Here is a 20,431-nt window from a genome sequence, read left to right as displayed (position 1 = left end):
AAGGAGCTAAATCTGATCTATAAAACCTGGCAGAAATCTAGAAATAATTCAAGCTGGGTTGTTCTGTTCTGCATTACAAACAGAAATACATCAGTCACCTACATTACTTTTAACATTTATTCACAGAATACATCATCAGTTTTTGCTACCATTTGTTTTCCTAAGTCTTCAGTTAATTACTTCAAGTAAACATTTTGAAGCCTAATTATTTTTGCCAATTTAAGGTAGCTGATCATCAGTGTGCATGTATGTGAACACCGCCACCACCCTTTCTGCAAGACAAAGTAATGTTTGTCCCAGAATTCCAGACAATTAAAAAGGACAAAACTGTAATCTGGTAATGGATTTACACGTGTACATGCACTGGCAGTAATTCTTCACACAGCTCATTCTAAATCATCATGTATTCCTGTAAAAATATATAGATATAGTTAAGGCTGCTAATGTATCAAGCAACCATATAAATACAGAAAAGGAAGTCTGGCTTCAACCCATTCAGTAATAAATAAATGCAAAGTAAGAAAATTATTTTGTTTTTCCTGATGTCTTTCCTCTCTTACAAAGACATTTAAATTGAAAGCAACAATGAGGTGTCAATATTTAGTAGCAACTGCACATTACTAGAAGTAATAAAATCTGACAAACATAAGATAAACCAGTATGTACCAGGTTATAGTGTTCTTGTCACCCAAATTTAGACTCAAAGTAATGGGGAGAAAAAAAATTCCATTAAGCTGGTCACTTCACAGCAGTTACCATTATCATCACTTTCAAACAAGAACTGTCATGCCAACATTTATTTTACATTAGGCCTTATTCTTCTTACCTCAACGGAAACACAGAAATCAGTTAAGCCAACTAATTGGTTTGGCCAAAATCATAGCAGTCTTTTTTTTCTCCAGTTTGGAAAACATTTAGAATTCAGATCTACTTTTTCTTCTAATGAGTATTGTCCTATTTTCAAAATCTTATTTCACAAATGTTCTTTATACACCTTGCTCACTTTCTCCTCGTTTCCATCTTTTTTGATAGTACAGCTAAAAACTGACTCATAGAGTTCGTCATCCAAATGACATTAAATAACTTCAAAAATAAGCCTTTTTTTTTTTTTTTTTTATAGCTTTTACAACTTTCCTTGGTTCTTACTTACAGAGTGGGAAGAAAAGGGGAATAAAAAGGAAACCCACTGTGTGCCGGTCAGAACTTCATTGTCAGAAGTAAGTGGCAAGTAGATGGAGACAGAAGAGATGGTGGTGTTAGGGAACAGGATGTGTATTTGAAAAGATGTACCTATACAAGAAGGATTTCTTAAAAGTATTAATATTTTCTGAAGGGGTGAATAAGGGGAGAGAATGCATTTCTAGCATTTCTATATGTGGCCTTAAAGCTCAAGCTCAAAATGATAATCTTTATCTTGAGATGTTACAGAGAATTTAAAATAGGTCCACAACACAAAAATTTATATAAATCCACCACAGGAGTTAATAAACTACTTGATAAATCCTGCCAAAGATTTTTAATGTGCACTCAATAGCAGCAGTCAACCTTCTTCCTGTTACTGCAGGATAACAGCTGCATAAGGAAAGTGCAAAGGACACAGCTGAATGAACATGTTCCTGCATGAACACGTTAAGTTTCTGCACATCTCAAGGAAGCTAACTTGAGCAGCCTCTCAGAAGCTCAGAACAATTTAATGTAAGAATTTGCATTTTAAAGGGAAAAAAGGGTGCCTCGAGCTATTCATCCGTAGCTACAAAAGTGAAGAATCTTCAATATTACACATGATAGAGGCAAAATGGCATAATTTAAAGAATAAAAATATTATGTCCTAAACACAGAACTCTCTCAACCTCTTGAAAGAACACACCATGATATGTAAATGCTTTGTATGTGAAAGCCCCACACTGTCAATGCAGTAAAACTGAACAAGTGTCTTTGAACATTTATGTTAGACTACCACCATTTACTATTATTACTATTACTGGTCACTCTTTTCATGGAGAAGCTACTACAATTGAAAAGTAAGCATCTATTGTTCTAATCTTGCATACTGTGACTAACCAGGAAATTTGTGTGGTTTTGCACTAAATCAGAGAATGAGTTCTCCTTAAGTTCTCCTTTGAAATTAAAGGTGCATTTAGATTCTTTTATTACAAAGTTAAGCTGAAAGATAAGTTTTTAATATCATTCAGAGGCTATATGGTTCATGGATTCTACATTGGATGAAAGTGTTCCCTGAAAAATTCAAATACTTTATTGCATGCTTTCTGTGATTTACTGCTAATACTTAGCATCAATGTTACTAGTAGACATGAAATGGCTTAAAATATTAATGGGTTTAGTGTCCTTTCACTTTTCCAAAACTGCCGTAATTTTAGTCACTTTACAGAAGAAAGTGATTTTATGATGCAGGTAAAAGATTTAATCCTTCTCGTGTAGGAGACTAATATGAATCCTCTTTCTTTGCTCCTAAGCCTAGGTTGTTCTTTTCAGAATATTTTTGTTGCATGCTTCACTAGATAAAACCTACTCCTCGTGGATCAGACAGTAGAGGGCAGCAGCACATCCCCAAATTTAACATTAAAGCGTTAGCAGAATTCACTACCACATGTAAGAACGCTTTATGATTCAGCTCCAATAAGTACTTTCCCAAATATGCTTTTCAAAGCTATGACCTATTATACAGGACAGTATAGATGCTGAAACCACTGAAGAATTCTGTAGTGCTCTCATCAAGTGATGTTTATTGTTGGAGCCTGCTGAAGTACTGCTGCAGGAGGAAGGAACGATGCACATAAATGATGATTCTGCAAGGGACTTTTAGTTTTGGCATTAATATTTTAATTCGGATTAAGAGAGAAGGGGATATTTTTTTCCCAAAGTTATAAAGCTTAATTCTTCCCTGATCCTTTCATTTTCTATACTTAAAATAGTTCAACATATTTGCCTTCTTGTCCTTTAACTCTGATAAATAGAAGTTAAACTAAACCAATTGCCTTGATGAGACTTCCCATTTGTTTTACTATCCTTCATCCAAAATTTAAAAGGCCACAAAGAGATGTTGTTTCTCTTTAGGTACATAAAAAATAATAAGCTTAAATAGATATAGAAAAGTTACACAAGGGATGCGCATTTCATTCACTCATCCCAAAGCTCTTATCACAGGCCAATACAAAAGCAAACAGAAGTGTCTGTTAGCAGCCTTAAGAAGGTGCATTCACTCAACAATAGGAAAACCATGAGAGTTCCTACAAAGCAATAGAAGTACAAGGGGTGGGGGGAGGGCTGGGAGAGAAGCAGCTTGAACAGCTGAACCAATGTCACTACGTCAAGGCTCTTATCACTGTTAGAGAAGAAGTCCATTTTGCAGCAAATTGGTGACTTGGCTTGACCTAAAATCATTCCCATATTGAACACTACTATGCCATAAAGCTGTCATACTTGTAAAAAGCAACATAATTCAAGAACAGAAGTCAAGTTGCAGATAGTGCCCTATCTTTTGAAGAGCAAATCTGAATTATTCCTACAGCTTTCATTTTCTCAGAAATCCCAGAAAGACTAATATTCAATGCCTAGATAGGTACCTGGGGGCAGGGGAATGGGGAGCACCAACAACCTAACAAAACAGACTTCAGCATTAAAACCTCCTTCTAATCCAGTGCAGCTCAAGTGTTTTGTTTCGCATTCATTCCTCCAACCAATGTCAGAACACTACAGTTTCTTGTTTGGGAACACTGGAAAGAGCTTTACCAACTTAAACAATAACTTTTCTTCTCTACAACTGATTATCCTGCTAATTTAATCTGCTTTTTCCTTCAAATAAAAGAGAAAATGTTTAAACAGTCTACCACTCACAATAGAAAAACAATGTATGTATTCTGTTCCAGGGCTCAAAAAAGCAAGGAGAGACAAAATTATCTATAGTTTTCTCTAACCTTATTTCTAACCAATTTCAGATCAGACAGGTGAGCCTTTCCTCATTACTCTAACTCTTCCCTCCATAAATATTGATATATTTATTAAATGGCAATTGCTGTAGAGCTTGCTCTACGACAACAATTGTGTAGTTATGCCTTCACCTTTTCAGTCTGTAAAACAAGCAGATTTAATTTCAGACAGGCTTAATAAGTTTAGATAAGGGCTAAACATTTTTTCTCATTATAATATTGTCTTCATAACATTCTGTCTTTGAAAAGAATAGTTTTTCTTCCATTCTCAAGGGAGAAGAGGAGAATAAACAAAAAAAAAGGAAATTTATCCCTTCGAATATATGGAATTTGGCTGGCAGTCTTCAACCTGACATAGACTACGAACTAACATTTGTATGAAAATGCATCTGTCCTCAGCTGCTTAGCAATTAGTTTGCTAGCTTCAGCTGAGTGTATAAGATCAACTTCAGATTTTCATTTTGAGTTTACACTCATTTTATTCTCCCTTCTTAGATTTTAAATAAGGCTAGCTTCCCTTGCAAACTGCTTGTTGTTTTCTTAACAGCAGTTTTCCCAAGAGTTTTAATAGGCTGTTTGTTCTGCCTAGTCGCCCAAGGAAGAAAAACTATATTCCCAAATCAAAGTGGATATACTTATCTGAGTATCTTCTACTCCCCAGTGACCACACTTCATCTATTCACCAGTTTAGTAACTAAGCTATCAACCCTACGCCCACCCCAAACCTTCAAGCAATGTTTGAAGAGTTTGCAATTCCTTCCCATTGCTATGTCATTGCTATGACTGTCATCCTCAGAACTATTTAAGGATTCCATTCAGTTTGTATGCCATTAGGAAGAATAAAGAAGAGTTAGAAGAATTTGGTCAAAAAGAAATGGATTATGGATATATGCTAAACCATTAAAAAAGGTGGGAAAAAATAAGATGTACAAGCAATCTTTTCATTCTGATTATATAATGTTAGGTTAGTTCTAGACAACATAAAACAGCTTTTGCACATGGCTTTTTACTAAGATTTCACTATAGAGCAAAACATCGTGATACTTGCTCCCGATTACTAATGCTAAGCATGTATGAACTCTTGAATACAAGACAATTATATGCTTACATAAGTTTGAACATTCCTTTTGTTCACATTCATTTCTTTCTCTCCTTGGCTTAAAAGTTTTTTCAATCCAGAAAAGATAACCAAACCCTGATCACACCAAAGTGTTGCTACTTCTGTTACTGATTTCTTTTTCTTCCACTTGAGTGCTAAGGTTCAATTAAAAAGTCAGTTTTAAATCAAATTAGTCGCTCGTATTACTATCAACAATTAGAACATCTGGCTGCACACAATGAGAAATACATTTTTATACAAAAAAAGAGCAATACATTTCATAAATTACTCTTTGTAGCTTTTTTCTCCAGTGACTTAGTTATGGATGTTTTTATACAATGCCCAGTTTCCTGTTTCACAATCACTTCCTCTCTAACAAAGCTCCTGGGGACATAAATCACAATGTTATCTGTAAATCACTGTTAACACCAATATCTTCTCTACAGACTCAGGAAATAGCATGGCAGTTTGATGGTCCATAATAGCACACCAAGACTTGCATAAATATGTCCTGGATTTATACATGTAAAAGTAAACACAAAAACAAACATCCTATTTGGTATTTAAATCTATGTTCCCATGATGTTTGGAAAGTTCCAAGGTCTGGACATTAAAAACTGGAAAACTTGAGAGAGAGGCATGAAAACTATGATAAATTATGATAATCTGTAACTTCCCCACTTATGATCTAATTCTTTATGCAGTTCTGTGCTGCAGAGAGCTCAGCTGTTCTGTAAGAACAGCTTTTACACTACTTCAGTGAGTGAGTCTGTTTTGATCCAAGTAAGGGAAGTATCACGACCACGATGCTATATACCTCTCTTTATTAAACCTATCTAGTATTCTCTGTCACCCTAATAATTTATATTAGGGTATTTATATGATTTTGTACTCTTTAGACATGTCTGCTTTCTAAGATTAACTTTCATGCACTGTACTAGGTCTGGCTGGAATGTTAACTTTCCCTGCAGCATCCCATACAGTGCTGTGCTCTGCACTTGTAGCTGGAACAGCAGTGTTATCACACCAGCGTTGTGCCTGCTGCTGAGCAGTGCTGGCACAGCATTGGGCCTCTCTCGAACCCTCCTAGGGGGTGGGCAAAAAGTGAGAAGAGAAACATCACCAGGGCAGCTGACCTAAACCAACCAAAAGGATATTCCATACCATGTGATGTCACACTCAGCAATAAAAGGTGGAAACAGGAAGAAGAGGGGAGGGGTGGGCTCTCGTGGAAATGGCGGTCCTTCTCTCGAGCACTGGCTACGTGCGTTGAGGCCCTGCTTCAAGGACGTGGCCAATCATCATTCATTTGTGGGAAGTAGAGAGTAATTTCTTTCCTCTGCACTTCCACATAGCCTTCATTTGTTTGTTTTCCTCTTTTTTTTTCTCCTTTCCCCCTTCCTTTTCCCCTCTTTTTTTTCTCCTTAAGTTACATTGTTTAGTTCATAATAATATTTCTTTAATTATTATTATTATTACTATTTCCCTTTAATTAAATTATCCTTATTTCAACCCATGAGTTGTTCTTTGCTTTACTTCTTCCCCTCCTCATCTAAGAAGGGGGAGTGAGAGAGCAGTTGCGGTGTTTAGCTGCCCAGCATGGTAAAACCACCACATGCACTTATACTAATTTGTGGAGAGACTATCTAAGCATGCCACAAGTTTTTAATTTTGCCCCTAGCCGCTACATAACAGAGAAAACATCAATAATTAAAACAAACTATGGAACCATGCAACTGGAATAAAGATGATTAAGTATCTACATATTCAAACACATCAATAGCACTATGTATTGTCTGAGTTTGTAAGGGACTTAAGATACAAAGAAAGCATTGCATATAAGGAGATTTAGGTGATGACTATGAAAATGTCTATTCTCAATTAGAAAAGCTGTAAGAGAATATATTGCACTGACTTTACACAGCTTGCACCAACACCTGAGTTTAGCACAGAAGACAGTCTTCTTACTGTATATTTCACACTGCATAGAAACTCGGCTTCCATTTCATGCTGATAAAGGTCAAAAACAGAATTTATTCAACAGAAATGAACATTCTTTCAGTAGAAGATAAATGTGTGTGGGCAAAACATAAACACACTCCTGCCTCTCCAATACAGATGTTTGTGTTACCAACTTGTACCTCCCTCCAAAGGTATATAACCTTGTCAAAATTGTACTTTGTGTCTTACAGCAGGTTTGTGACACATTCTAACCGTAATGACTTCGCAATCTCCAAGTGTCAGAAACCATTTCTAGATTTTTTTTTTCCAGTTTCTGCTTCATCTTTGATTACCTTGTTGACTTTATAAATACCTAAAGGCAATGCTATTCTGTACCATTGACTGGCTCCATTTGTGACTCAGTTCTACTCTTACCTTCAGGAAGATAAAGATATTTCTTCATTTAATTACATTATGTTCCCATTACTTCCTGGAACACACTATTTCTTAAGCACAGCAATTTCTAGTAGGGCTTAAAATAAAGTTTCACTACACAAAATAGGCAAAAATGCCATTAGCATAAAAGCAGTGGACTATAATGGTAAATTCATAAAGACCAACTGAAGAGGCACTTTTAAGTCTGGATAGCAGATTTTGGAGTTTCTAACATAAATAACTGAGTATCGAAGTGATCTTCCATAACTAGCAGGATTCTGACATGATTAAACAAACAAACTGAAAATGAATTCACATGTATCATCTTTAATCGTGTTTATGGCAATTCATTATTTAATAAAGAACATGTCTCTCTGAAATTATTCACAACACTAAAGTTCGCTACAATATTACTGCCACTTGTTAGGGAACATCTGAATTTTCCTCAGAATATTCTTATTAGAAATGTATTTATTTCATTATTTTGAAATATTGCCAGAACCTGGAAGCACTTGGTGCTTTCTAGCACATTCATGAAAAGGAAAATTCAGTGAAAACTATTTCACAGAATAACTAGTACAGCAATGGTACCCTGTTTGCATTTCAATGTGTTATGTATGTATAGAGCAACATCTAACAACATTAAATAAAACTGAAAAATCTGGCATGAAACAACGCTGAGTAGAAATAGTTGGCACTCTCAAATTTGAATCAGTTTTCAACTGGAGAAACTGAAAATGCTAGGTCTGTATGCCCTAACTTTGGGGCCAACCTCCACAAGTAAATTATGGCCAAGGAAAAATCACCTAACTTTTCAGACTGCAGAGCAAGTTAATGTATTAGAAAGGCCATATTGCTTGTTTGTTTTAAGTTAGCTATTTATTAATTAGCTAATAAAATATATTACTATTTGAAAGTCTTCTGATATTAGCACAGAATGAAACTCTTTGCACTGTTGGCCTCTTCCACTTCTGAAGAAATAACTAGAATTAAATTAACCTGCCACAGCTGTGGGACTAGCTGCAGTTGGGTGGAAAGATTCCTTTCTTAGTATAAGGCAATACTTAAATATCAGAAGTCATTTCACATTTCACATGTAAAATAATGATTAAGATGTCCATCATTGCTTCTGAGTCCTTCCACCTGAAGTAGCTATAGTTAACATCATCATCATCCTAGGTAAACCACAAGAAAATCCTGTGTATAGTAAAATACTGCTAAGTAATCCACAGTTCATAACTGCAAAATTATTTTTACGTGCTCTTTGAAGCTAAATATAAAGCTCCTTTGTATGAGTTTTAAGCATATTAATTGTGGTTGCTTAATGCAATTGGTTGCTCTGTTTAAAGGGATTACTCTGTTGTGCACTGAATTTGCAATTTGCATTTCCATATGGCTGAGAGATCTGTTTTGGAAAACTACAGCAGCTGGGAATATTTTTTCCATTGAAAAGTATAAATGTATGATATGTAAGTATAAATCATCCACTATATCTAATTCAAGTTAGTGATCCAATGAGTGCAATCAAATTTTTTTATTATCTTTTTTTTTTTTTTCATTTTCACCTATTCCCATGTCATTATTTTTATCTTAGCAACACACATGCAAATACAAGCTAGCATTTGGAAACATTTGATCAGCTGGGGAAGAAATTTGTTCAAATAAAATGAGCTAGCCTGCAAGTACAAAAAAAATAATTTAAAGAGATCACGTTATCCAGTTTCTGTTAGTGTATTGAGGTAGACATTTGCAAAGATAATCTTTTTCATTGTCTCTTTAAACATCTCTAAAACTACTGCCAACAACACAGATACTTACAACTACTCTACAAAGTGTGAGGCACCCTGCAATAACTTGATCAGTGTGGTTATTCAGTACCTAAAACTGTCAGTGAAGCATCTATATGCAGTAACTATTCTACAACATTTTTTTCCCCCACAGAATTTACTGTCAAAAAAATGTTACTTTCCAGTAGTGAAATCCATCCGCACCTACCTTACTCAAATAGGCAATAGATAGACAATGTTATTTTGGGGTGCAGTAGAAAAGATACCACAAATGAACCCTTGCCCTTGTCAACCATGCTTCAGTATGCAGACGTTCTCATCTGTGTAACTTGTTTTTGAATAAGCAAATGTGTGTTTGTTTTTTTTTTTTAATCATGTGACTACTTACACAAAGTAAGACGGTTATAGTATTTGCACATCCTTTGTTGTATTCTAGAGCCTCACGTTCTGGGCACCAGAAGCAGCAAATAGGCACAACTTCATTGTTTCAAAATGACTATGAAAGTTAAATAATATGAGAGACCTAATCTTGGAAGATGCAACTATAGAGAGAGTATTCAAAGAACACTCAGGGAAAGCAATTCAACATGCTTCACTCAGACTTAGATATCAAAAACACTTGAGCTTATTGATACCAATTCAAAATTGGAAATCAAGAAAAATACCAGAGATTAAAAGTGAAGTTGTGAAATAATAAAGCTTGTTTTCTTTCAAAAGTATTACAATGTCCTAACTGAGCCTTAACAGTTAGCAAGAACTAGACACAGTCCAGAGAAGATTTATATTCAGTGATTGCAGAAGAAATACCTTTATTATTTCAGTCGTAATAGCCAATATATTTATCACTATGAAAACTAATTATTTTAAAGAAAAATTATCTAGTCAATATGGTGCAGGGATTCATCTAGTGCAGCAATTTTCATTTTCAGGTATTAATTTTTCTTACTGTAATAGCCACAACAACATACAAGTCCAAGATATACACAGAAGTACACTTATTAGATCAAAAAAAACTTAAAGGGAAATGGAAGGGAAAATGAAAGGTGATTCACATGAACATGCATGTATGCATGCGCTGCTTTTAGAAAACAAAATTTGTTTACTGGTATACAAGGTCTTCCTCCAAGGGTTTGAATTTGGCTTTTCAAGTATAAAGTCAATCAAAAATTAAGCTTTAAATTAAAAAAAAAAATAACCTCACCAGCAAAAAGATTGACTTGGAAATATATTCTTTATTTTCATTATTTGATTATAGAACAATTATTTTTTAAATGGAATGTGTCACCTACCCCCTCTGTTCTATTCTCCCCCTCCCACACTGACCCCATGCAGTTGATTTCTCTTATCCTCTTTTAAAAACAAGCTAATGCACTGACTGGGACAGTATCTCAAGGCCTCATTGATGTACTCAGGGTAAACTCCAAGGTGATCCATTCTGTCTTCACATACTATGAATCGCCCTCACTGTCCATGAATTACAAAACACAGGTGAGTTGATTCATTTCTCATGTGTATTTCTGGCTCTGTATTTCAGGACATTATTACATATCTTTCATTATGATGAAGTACCCAAGTCATATTGGGATTGTATATCCAACCTAATTAAAAGTGAGGGCAAAATAAATAAATGCATTCTTATTGTTGACTCAGTACATTCAACAATATTAATGAGAGAATCCAGAGAAAGTTCTTGGATCACTATGAGAAAAATAAGTGAGAATGTGCTTCAGATAGTAACATGAACACTAATGAAGGTCAGATCATCTTCAATATTATTCGTTGTGATATGTATTAGTGTTATCACTGCTTATTAAGTGTTTTTTTTTGTTTTCTTAAAAAACACAAGTTATCCTCAATTATTTAGAAAACACCATTATAAGCAAATAACATAAGACAGTAGAAACCCTATCCAATTTATGGTACAAACATTTTGCTGATTCTGCCAGACCAGAACTCTTCGGATTACTATCAGGAAGAACTTCCTTACCTAAGTTTTTGAACTACTAGTGTTACAAAGAAAGAAATTGTGTTCTTCTTCCTTTTATTTTAAATTCTCATTCCAATTTAAAGAAAATCTTAGAAGACAACTTTTACAGTGTCTTTGAAAATAGTCAGCAAGATAGTGAAAAAAGCCATGGTAAATTGTACTTGCAAGGAAAAAGCAATAGAATAGATTTGTCCTTTATGCCTCAAAGTTTATACCTTTCAAAAGTTTCAAAAGCCTTTAAAACCTGACAAAGTTGCAAAGTTTATACGTTGGATATTACAATGTGAATTGCAAATTTAACAAAGCCAGACTTCATGAATTCTGCTACTCATAAAGTTATTTTTCCTTTTATTTCCTTTGTTTTGTTGTAATTTTAGTGACATTAAAGTTCTCAAAGCAAGACTTATTTAAATCTAAGCTTGCTTATATTTGAACAACTGCAGTCTGAACTTGAAGAAAACAAGGCAAGTTTAGCAAAATTATCTAAGCATAACAACCTAGAATGTTACAAAACAAACACTTAATGTGTGTAAACTAGCTTAAAATAATGTACTTGTATTTCACAAATATTCTGATGAAAGCTTTTCTTTTCTATTGTGGCTTAAAAAAAAAAATCAACTTACAGGAGGCATTTATTTTCTGAAAAGGCTAAGATCATCTCAGAGATAGAACTGAAGATACAAGGCTTGAAGTAGAAAATAACAACAACAAAAAAAAACACATCTAGTGACCCAGAACTACACTATTAAGAGCTAGGAGATATGTTGCTATTTTAAACATGTGAATTATTTACCTGATAGATTTATTTGTAATATAAATGATACCGTGCCAGTTAAGTACTCAGCATTTCAGTATCTCATAATCTTGTTGTACTTACATGGAGTAAGTATCCATTACTACTTGGAACACATTTAGCTTGCTCAACTGACTGCTTAATGAAGTCTGGGAAGTAAAAGCCTTATCTGTGAAGAGCCAATGCAGAATGAAGCATGTATGCACACTTGTTTTCAAAGCAGAGAAAAGTATTTGTTCAGTCTTAATGTGAAAATGAATTAAATTAAGCAGAGCATTCAGAAAGGTAGAAATAAAATACATGTACATCTTGTTTTCTAATAAATGTTTTCCATTTGTTGAATGTTGTGTTTTTAGAGTCTTTTTTTTTTTTTTTTTTTTTTAAATAAATACCATTATGCTTATGCCTTCAAAATCTCTTTTGGAAGCTGTGCATTCTCCCTCACTCCCACCAAACAAGTTCTTTAGGAATTCCACACACAAACAGGTCTAATGCAGCTTCCTTTAATAGCTTTTCTGGAGTGTTTATGATGAGTCAGACTTGTCTGTGTTTCAGCCTCAGAAATATAAAACAGGACACGATTAGCTGCATTCACTCATGTTTTAATTGACATACTAGTCATCACTCAGTGTTTGAAGGGTACTGACAGTACCTCCTTTTCACTCTACTCATTTGTAGTTACATGCAAGACTCGCAAAGCAAACCTGTTATTTTTAACAATTGCTATACCGCTGCTGCCAAATACAAGTTAAAACAATACCCTTTACTTCAAAGATGCACAAATCAGATCAGATAGAAATCTGAAATTGCCTTTTAAATCACAGTGTCTTACCATGCGTAGTGGGTAAGTGAACGCGTACATCACAGAGTCAGAGGCTCTCAACCACTGGTATTCAGTATCTAACACATTTCAAACTGAAATGTAGGCATGGCACAAAGTTGGTTAACTGACTGCAGAAACCTGTGTTTCTTCTAACAGAAGCATTCCGTGAACTTATACTTGTCAGACAACTGAAATACAGTGTTTTAAGTAGAGCATTTCTACAAAGCAGTCACTTTAATGTTTTAAAATAAAGCTGATGCTCAGTGACATTTATTTTGCTGTTTTAGCTGTGTTATTAAAAACACAACAGTCAGTGATCCTGAAGTAAACAGAGCACTTAACCTTTTCTTATAAGGTGTCATTACCTGAAGATCCAGTAAACAGCAATTCTTATATTTGTACAAAGATCACTGGCACTACTGAAAGTTTCCTTTTAGTTCCTGTAGATGCACAAAGATGAACCAAATAACTTAATTTTTCTGATTGCGGAAAAAAACATTTGCCATTCTAGCAGCTGAAACCACTTTGCCTGTACCCATTTACTTCAGTGTGCAAAACTGGTCATTGGCCACAGCTGACAAATTAATGTTTAATATTCAGTGGTGTCATGATGAAGCATTCCTTCAAAAAAGGAAGTATGACAAAAAGCTGTTTCCTGTTTTCTGCAGGCTGTGTGGTAAACTTGTTACATTTTTCATAATGTTAAGTTTATCTACTAAGAAAGCACTTCTTTTTACATTCTGACGTATTTAGCTAGAAGTAAAAATACACAAAAAAGCACACACAAAACCCCAGGAAAAAGTATGTAAAGTCCATATACTTTCTTTTTATAAATACTTGTCCTTTATTATTCACGTAGGTCCAGCATGTGCTTGTGACATTTGACATTTAAGTTTTGATTCCCCTCCCCCCCCCCCCAAAAAAAAAAAAAGGTACTACCTCCCTGGTCTCCCCTTACAATGATGTTCTTTTACTGTGACACTAGTTGAATGCATTTGGTGTGCCAGTTGCATGAAAACCGCATAATGGTGCTGTCATTTCACAAGAAAACTGGCTTCATTAAAGGCACAATACAGTGAATTCCTTGACTAAATGGGCAATGCCAGGAGCAGCCAAAACCAGGAGAAGCTGAGAGCTAGAAAACAGAACTGCAGCCAGGGATTGCCAAAGAACATCAACTTTTTCTAAGCAAGGGAGCTATGGGAAGCCCGCATTCAGAAGATCCCTAAACCTTCAGAGATTAGGTTCTCCCATTCTCCTACTGTTCCTTCTCTCATCTTCCATCACAGTTTGGAAAGCTATGCAGCTGCTATGAACTCAGCATATGTTATAACAAACAGATCTAAAGGATGGAACAGTTCTGCCCCACTGATGAGTCAGCACAGATGTATTTCTGAAGTGAGGTAAGTTTCACTTCACACTGGAGAAATTTTAATAGCTCTTGAAAGAAGCAGGTCAGTACATCTCAGACAAATGTAAACTCTAAGACAAAAACAGCTCTCAAACAGGTTGCCAATATAACTAATTTTTTTCCTCACTTGATATCCATCAGGCTGTTAGTTTGTTCATGGCTACTGACTATGCATTACTATACAGGAAAAACAGCGTTATAACATGCTCCAAAGCTCCAAATAAAGAATGATGGTTTCCTTTATCTCAATTAAGTGTGCAGCTGCTTAGCTGTAGAGTACTCTTGATCCACTAATCTAATATGATAGCAAGCTTCTTATTATGATAACTTATTTTATACATAAAATTTACACAGAAGTAAGTGTGAGCATTGGACATACTTGAGTGATCACTTATCTTTCAAAGTCAGTATTAAATTTAAGGAATTCTACCAAGCAGTTGACAATGAGCACCTTTTCTATTTTATTTTATTTTATTATTTTTAAAGATTAACAGATTCTATAGCAGGAGATACAGAAATAAATGACAAAAGAAAAAAGTTCATTTTTCCATAACTACTGTAATTGGCAGAAATTAATTTCAGAGTCTCTATAAAGAGGCTAAGTAGCACTCATATCTCACGTCCCTTAAAGTAAAAGTATGATTGTACAATGCAGCGTTCCCCCCTAATAGAAGTGCAACAAACTGCAAAGATTTTCAAAACTGCTATAAAATTATGTAGCTCTGGTTTCAGGTAATCACTGTGTTTATCTAGTAACTTACCCTGAACTGCTGCTCTGTATGGAAATTAGATTCATGAACGTTTGAAAGGCTAATTAGTAAGTAGCCACGGATATAGCAGTGTAAGTTTCCAAGCTGACTGTGCATTATACTCTAGAATGATTGTATGACAATTGCAGTCCTTAACAAGTATAAGCTTACTACAAACTACTGAAAACATGGCTCACCAGAATGTTAACCTAGAATGCCAAAACGAAAGGCCAAAGTTGTAGGTATTTGTTCACACAGGGAACATGACAGCTAGCCAATGAAGTTTGTACTTATATGCAACAGAATTATCTTCCAGAGTCTTGACTCATAAGCAGCTTGTTGGCTGTATTTAGCAGCTGAAGAATGTTTAGTTGATTAGCTCTCCTATGACAACAAATAGAATACTATTGAAGACTATGGAAGTTACTGTTGATGATTTCAGGGAGCATGACATAACTGACATAGCACCCGCATCTCAAAAAAGATGTATTATAAAACTTAAAATAATGTCTCAGTTTTTAAAGAAACCTGGGAGTTGTTCCCAGTTGTCATTCCCCTTATCTAAGCATTCATATAATTAAAGTATTTTTAACTTGAGCCTGTTCAACCATAAACAAGTGACTATATGACTACATTAACTGATTTAGTGACTCATCACACAAGAAATACACAGAAAAACACAAGTACTATGTTCTGAAGCCTAGTTTTTACAGAATTGTTTTTCTGTCATAAAGGCAACCACAAAGACCTTTCCTAAAAGGATAACAGGAAAAAGCAAGCGCTGTAAGATGTACTGCAAAGGCAGTGTTTTCAAAGTTCCTACAGCATGCTCCACTATGTTAGCTTGTTTAGGTGTGCCTTAATACTGAGGATCACATGAACTCCGACTAATCAGTTCAGAGTTTAAGCAACATGATGTCATTGCTATTTGTAATATACTGACTCACGGCTTTTTCAGTAAGACAAAGGTGATGTTGGGTAACTTTGATACATCAGAATTCTTAACCTGCCTTAGCCTGTTGGAACAAGCTCACAGTCAGTGCTCGTTTAACCAGGTACTAGATACAAATAAATATACTTGCATATTGCTAGAAAAACAAGCAGGAAACATGATGCTTTATACAATCCAGAGAAACAAGGAATTTGCAATACCTGTCTATGCAGAAGTTAAAGACTGCTATTCCTAACGTATAAACAATGGGAATCCCCTTTCAGGGTATGCACTGTCACACCCACTCAAGCCTGCCTGAATGTCAGTCAATGCCCAACAAGAAAACATCATCATTAAATTACACTGTTAAGAGAGACTGGAAAACTATCAATACTTTTGCCATCATTCCTCTGAAAGAAAGACCGTTTTATTGTAGGTTCAGATAATGGCACCTTCCTTCGATTAGAAGGATGTAGCAGTTAGATTGTTTCAGGACAGAATCTGAGTTCACTACATGAACTCTTTTACTATTTTTCCTACACTTACAAACTAACACTGCAGTTCATCTCAGTATACTGCTACTAGTAGCAACTACTACTCAATAAGTTAAAAGTACAGATTCTTACCTGTAGATACTGTCTTGTGACGTGCATTCATTTACTAGAAATGAAGAAAAACAATTAGTTTTGTTAAAGTGCTGATTTGTTTTCAAGAAGTAATTTCAGGAATTAATTTAATTGGCTAACCATGACTAATAAACTTATACTAAGATTAGACTGTTAAAACACAAAGGATTAAAATGAAGATTTGAATCATACTAACAAAATTGCTTTATCAATTACTTACAAGCTTTTAAGAAAATTAAGCTTTTTACATCTACATTAGGTTTGTTAAATAGGAATATACAGCTAATCAGAACAGCAACGCCACTTAGAAGGTGTAAACTCACAGAATGGCCTACAAATATCAGTTTCAAGTATCACTAAGACTCAAAAAGGACCAGAAATAAACAAAAACATTTATCAATGTATCAACTGGTTTCTCTAAAAGCAATGAAATCCAGAAAAGCTTTTTTGCTGTCATGAAATGAAAAACATCACATCCTGACACTTTCTATGGAAACACATCCAGTACACATTGCTTTCTGTACTTAAATAATACAAGCTGATAGCTCTATTAAAGTACATTGTACGTCACTGCCTCAGTCACTTTGTCACGTTTCCCACCACAAACCAAGAGATGGATTGAACAGAATACAAATGCAACTTCAAAATGTAATAAAATAATGTCGAGGTTAACACACGTAATAAAATAGCTTGAAGTTAACAAGTTACCATGAGAAGATTAGTACAGCCACTATGCTTGTAAAACACTCAGAAAAAATCCTTGGAGAATAAAAAAGCAGAAGTAAGGGAGATGAAGTACTACTTTCATTGTTTGCAACAACACAACCTTACTACCACTATGTAACTACATTCCATTAAGTCCCTAGTGTTTTCAGTGGGGATTTTAAGTACTTCCATGTTAGCATTTTTGTTTTTTTTTTTTTAATCCTAAAACTAGAATCAACCCAATCTCAAGCTGCAATTCTGTTCTTTTTTTTTTTTTTTTTTTTTTCCCCTCTTCTCTGGCTCTCTTTTATAGTCTCACACAGCTGTTCCACTGTTCCTCACAATTTAGCAATTTTGTCAGCAGGCAGAGCCTAGATTACGCAACTGAGCCAGATTAGAAAGGGTCTTGAATTCCTGGAAGGAACAGCTGAATAATATTGGGAATTTACATGCACTTTTACCTGCAATGATACAAAAGAAAAGCTAGGTATTTCTGAGACCTTATGATAGGCAAAATCAAGGATTGTTGAGTGAGGTTAAAGTCATTTTTAAATAAGCTAAATTTTAACACAGATCACTTTGCAATCCGTTTAACAGGGACAGGAAAGTGAAAACTGACTGCTGTGATGATGGAGATCAGGAGAGGAAACAATACATTGAAAAAAAGTCTACAGTTGTATATGAGTAGTTGAAAGATTGTGGTATATCTTGCGATGTACAGTGTTTGTGCTAATGATATATGGATTTTGGATGAAAAGCTTAAATACATACTAGTGGGTGACTTAGAAGCATGTTTCCTGTTTGTGGTTAAGTTAAATACAGTTTGTGTTCTCTTGTGGTTATATGCAGAACAATTCCTTTTTTTTTTTTCCCTTTCTCCATTCCAACTTCTGCCACCCTCTACAGTTACAACATAGGTTTCAAGCTTGTTAACTTATTTCTTCAAGACTACAACACTGTAGAATAGAACATTTTTTCAAGGACTAAAACTTAAATAGCTTGTTTGGTGATCAGTTGACTGCAGCTATTTTAGAATGGCTATTTTAAGCAGAAGCCTGTGTCATCGCTGGTAAATGGAAATCCTGTCTTTGAATTTATAACTCATAAACTCAGAACCCTTTATTTTTTCAGATATTTTTGCAGTATGTGGCTTCTGTAAACTTGTACAGCTGTATTTTTTCATATGTCTAAAGGGAGAGTGTTAAGAATGTTAAGTTCTTACATTGCTGGATCCAACAGTCATCTTCAAAAAGCTTTGTTTAAATTCATATATAAAATAGCATGTTGGAGGCTCAAAATATCTCATGTTTATCAGTCGATCATTTTGCTGTAAGACAATCTTTTTTTTTTGTTTGTCTGTTTTATATAGATGTCATTTTCTGTCATGTAGCTGTTGTTAAGTGGCTGAGATTACATGAGAAACCACAAAGAAATGTTACCACCCACATAGCAGTGACCTTCTGTAGCTACATATTTTTAATATTGCAAAACGATTTTTAATAAATGTATAACTAATTTTTCTTCAGAGATGAAGTGAAGTTAATAACAATTTGTACAACTACTAGTTTCCACCCTCAGGCCATACTGTGTTGCTCTCGGAGATGGGCCAAAACACTGTATTGCAAACCAACTGCCAAAATGATCTGAGGTTCGTCTGGTTGCCTTAAGCACAGTTGTGGTTTTCTGTTTGCTGTTATTACATATTGTTGTTTTGTTTGTTCTATATATTTTCTTGCAGAGGGGCTTTCCCATTTATATTTTCCTAACTGGGATCATTGCATTTTATCACCTCACTCCTTTTGCTTAAAATTGCTTGCAGAGTTTACATGCTTGTAAGTTGTTAATTTATATATACTGAATATTTGTTTCTTGGTCCTTGAAACAAGAAAAAATAATAGGAATACTGAAATTCTGGAGTATAACTAAAAATATTGTCAAAAAGAATATGGTTGGCTTTAACTTGTGCTGAGGAGACTGAAGTCATCCCAGCAGTGCTTGATTTATAAAAATCTATTCAAAAGAAAATCCTGTAGCAGTGTAAGTACAACTCAATGACCTGAGCTGAGCACGCTATGGGGAGATTTGCTAAATATTTGTAAGTTGGAGATGAAAGAGAAAAAAAATAGTCATGCTAACTAACCAGACATTTATTCCAGGAGAGCAGCAAATGGCAGTAGGAAGAGGAAGTATGACTACTTGTGGAGTAGCAGCCTGATGGCTGCACATCTTTTCTCCACTTAGTCACGGTACAGCTACTACTGCCTAACAGCCCTTGAACTAGTAAATATTTTGGGGTTTATTTTCAATTTAATATGCATAGTCCCTAAACCTGAATTCAGTGCATTTTCTCTTCTTTTGTTTAAAAAGATCACGTATGTAATCTGTTTTACTCCACCTAAAATTAAATTAACTCCAAGCTTAAATGTACAATTGGTTGATCTTTTGAGCTCTGCCATGTATACTTGTTTTTGCTAATCCTGTGAAGTATTTTTTGTAATGTTTTGCCTGCTGCTTTTTTATCTTAGAGCTTAGTCTGATGTAAGTTTCACTGGAGAAGACTTGACTAAAGCAGTTAGCTTTGTGGAAAACTCAGACTATTTGTGTAAAACAATGTTCTTGAATATTTTAGTTATGCTGAACAAATAGTGCTGCGAAGTTTTAATTCAAACCCCTAAATTTGTGTGCAGAAACATCAGGCAATTAGAAATTGTTTGCTCTGACTCTACAAAGACTACCTTTCTCCTCTACTTATGGTTGCTGCTTAATACAGACAATTAAGATAGCACAAAAACAAAGCCAAATGGGCATTAGAGCTCACTGAGGAAAACAGATACGATTTTTTTTTTTAACCCAAACTGGCAAAATTGTTGTTAAACTGTTGCTGTAGAATGATGTTACACTGATGATGCTTGAAATAACTTACTGTTTGTCATGAGAAACAAGTGCTTAAATTCATGATTACTTGATTAGTTTGGAAATTCCGTGTAGTTAAGGTAGCATAAGCTGTGTCCAAATACGTGCTATGAAAATAAGAAAAATAAGATCAGAAGAGAATGTGTACTAAGAAGTCACATGCCCAAGGGAAGTTTGGATTTGAGTACCTTCACTGAGCTGGCTAAGTCTAAGGCCTTTAAACTTCCGCAAAGATTTTACTCAGATTTTAAGAGTCCTACAAGTTTTAGACCAGGGATTTTATT

The 20,431-nt window shown here is 34.8% G+C and overlaps 1 long non-coding RNA gene across 1 annotated transcript in view; it reads right to left on the bottom strand.

The window, feature by feature from the left end:
* Positions 1-17,517, bottom strand: part of LOC106016322 (uncharacterized) — a 29,124-nt gene extending 11,607 nt beyond the window's left edge. Inside the window, exons 1-2 of the long non-coding RNA XR_001188942.5 lie at positions 17,238-17,517; positions 16,530-16,563 (exon numbers count right to left, since the gene is read on the bottom strand). This is a non-coding gene — a long non-coding RNA (uncharacterized lncRNA). The remainder of the gene's footprint in view (positions 1-16,529; positions 16,564-17,237) is intronic.
* Between the last annotated feature and the right edge of the window lie 2,914 nt (positions 17,518-20,431).

Source organism: Anas platyrhynchos, chromosome 10 (genome assembly GCF_047663525.1).
Source record: "Anas platyrhynchos isolate ZD024472 breed Pekin duck chromosome 10, IASCAAS_PekinDuck_T2T, whole genome shotgun sequence".
Lineage (NCBI taxonomy): Eukaryota > Metazoa > Chordata > Aves > Anseriformes > Anatidae > Anas > Anas platyrhynchos.
Note: the sequence above shows the minus strand (reverse complement) of the source record. Positions and strands in the feature narration are given on the sequence as shown.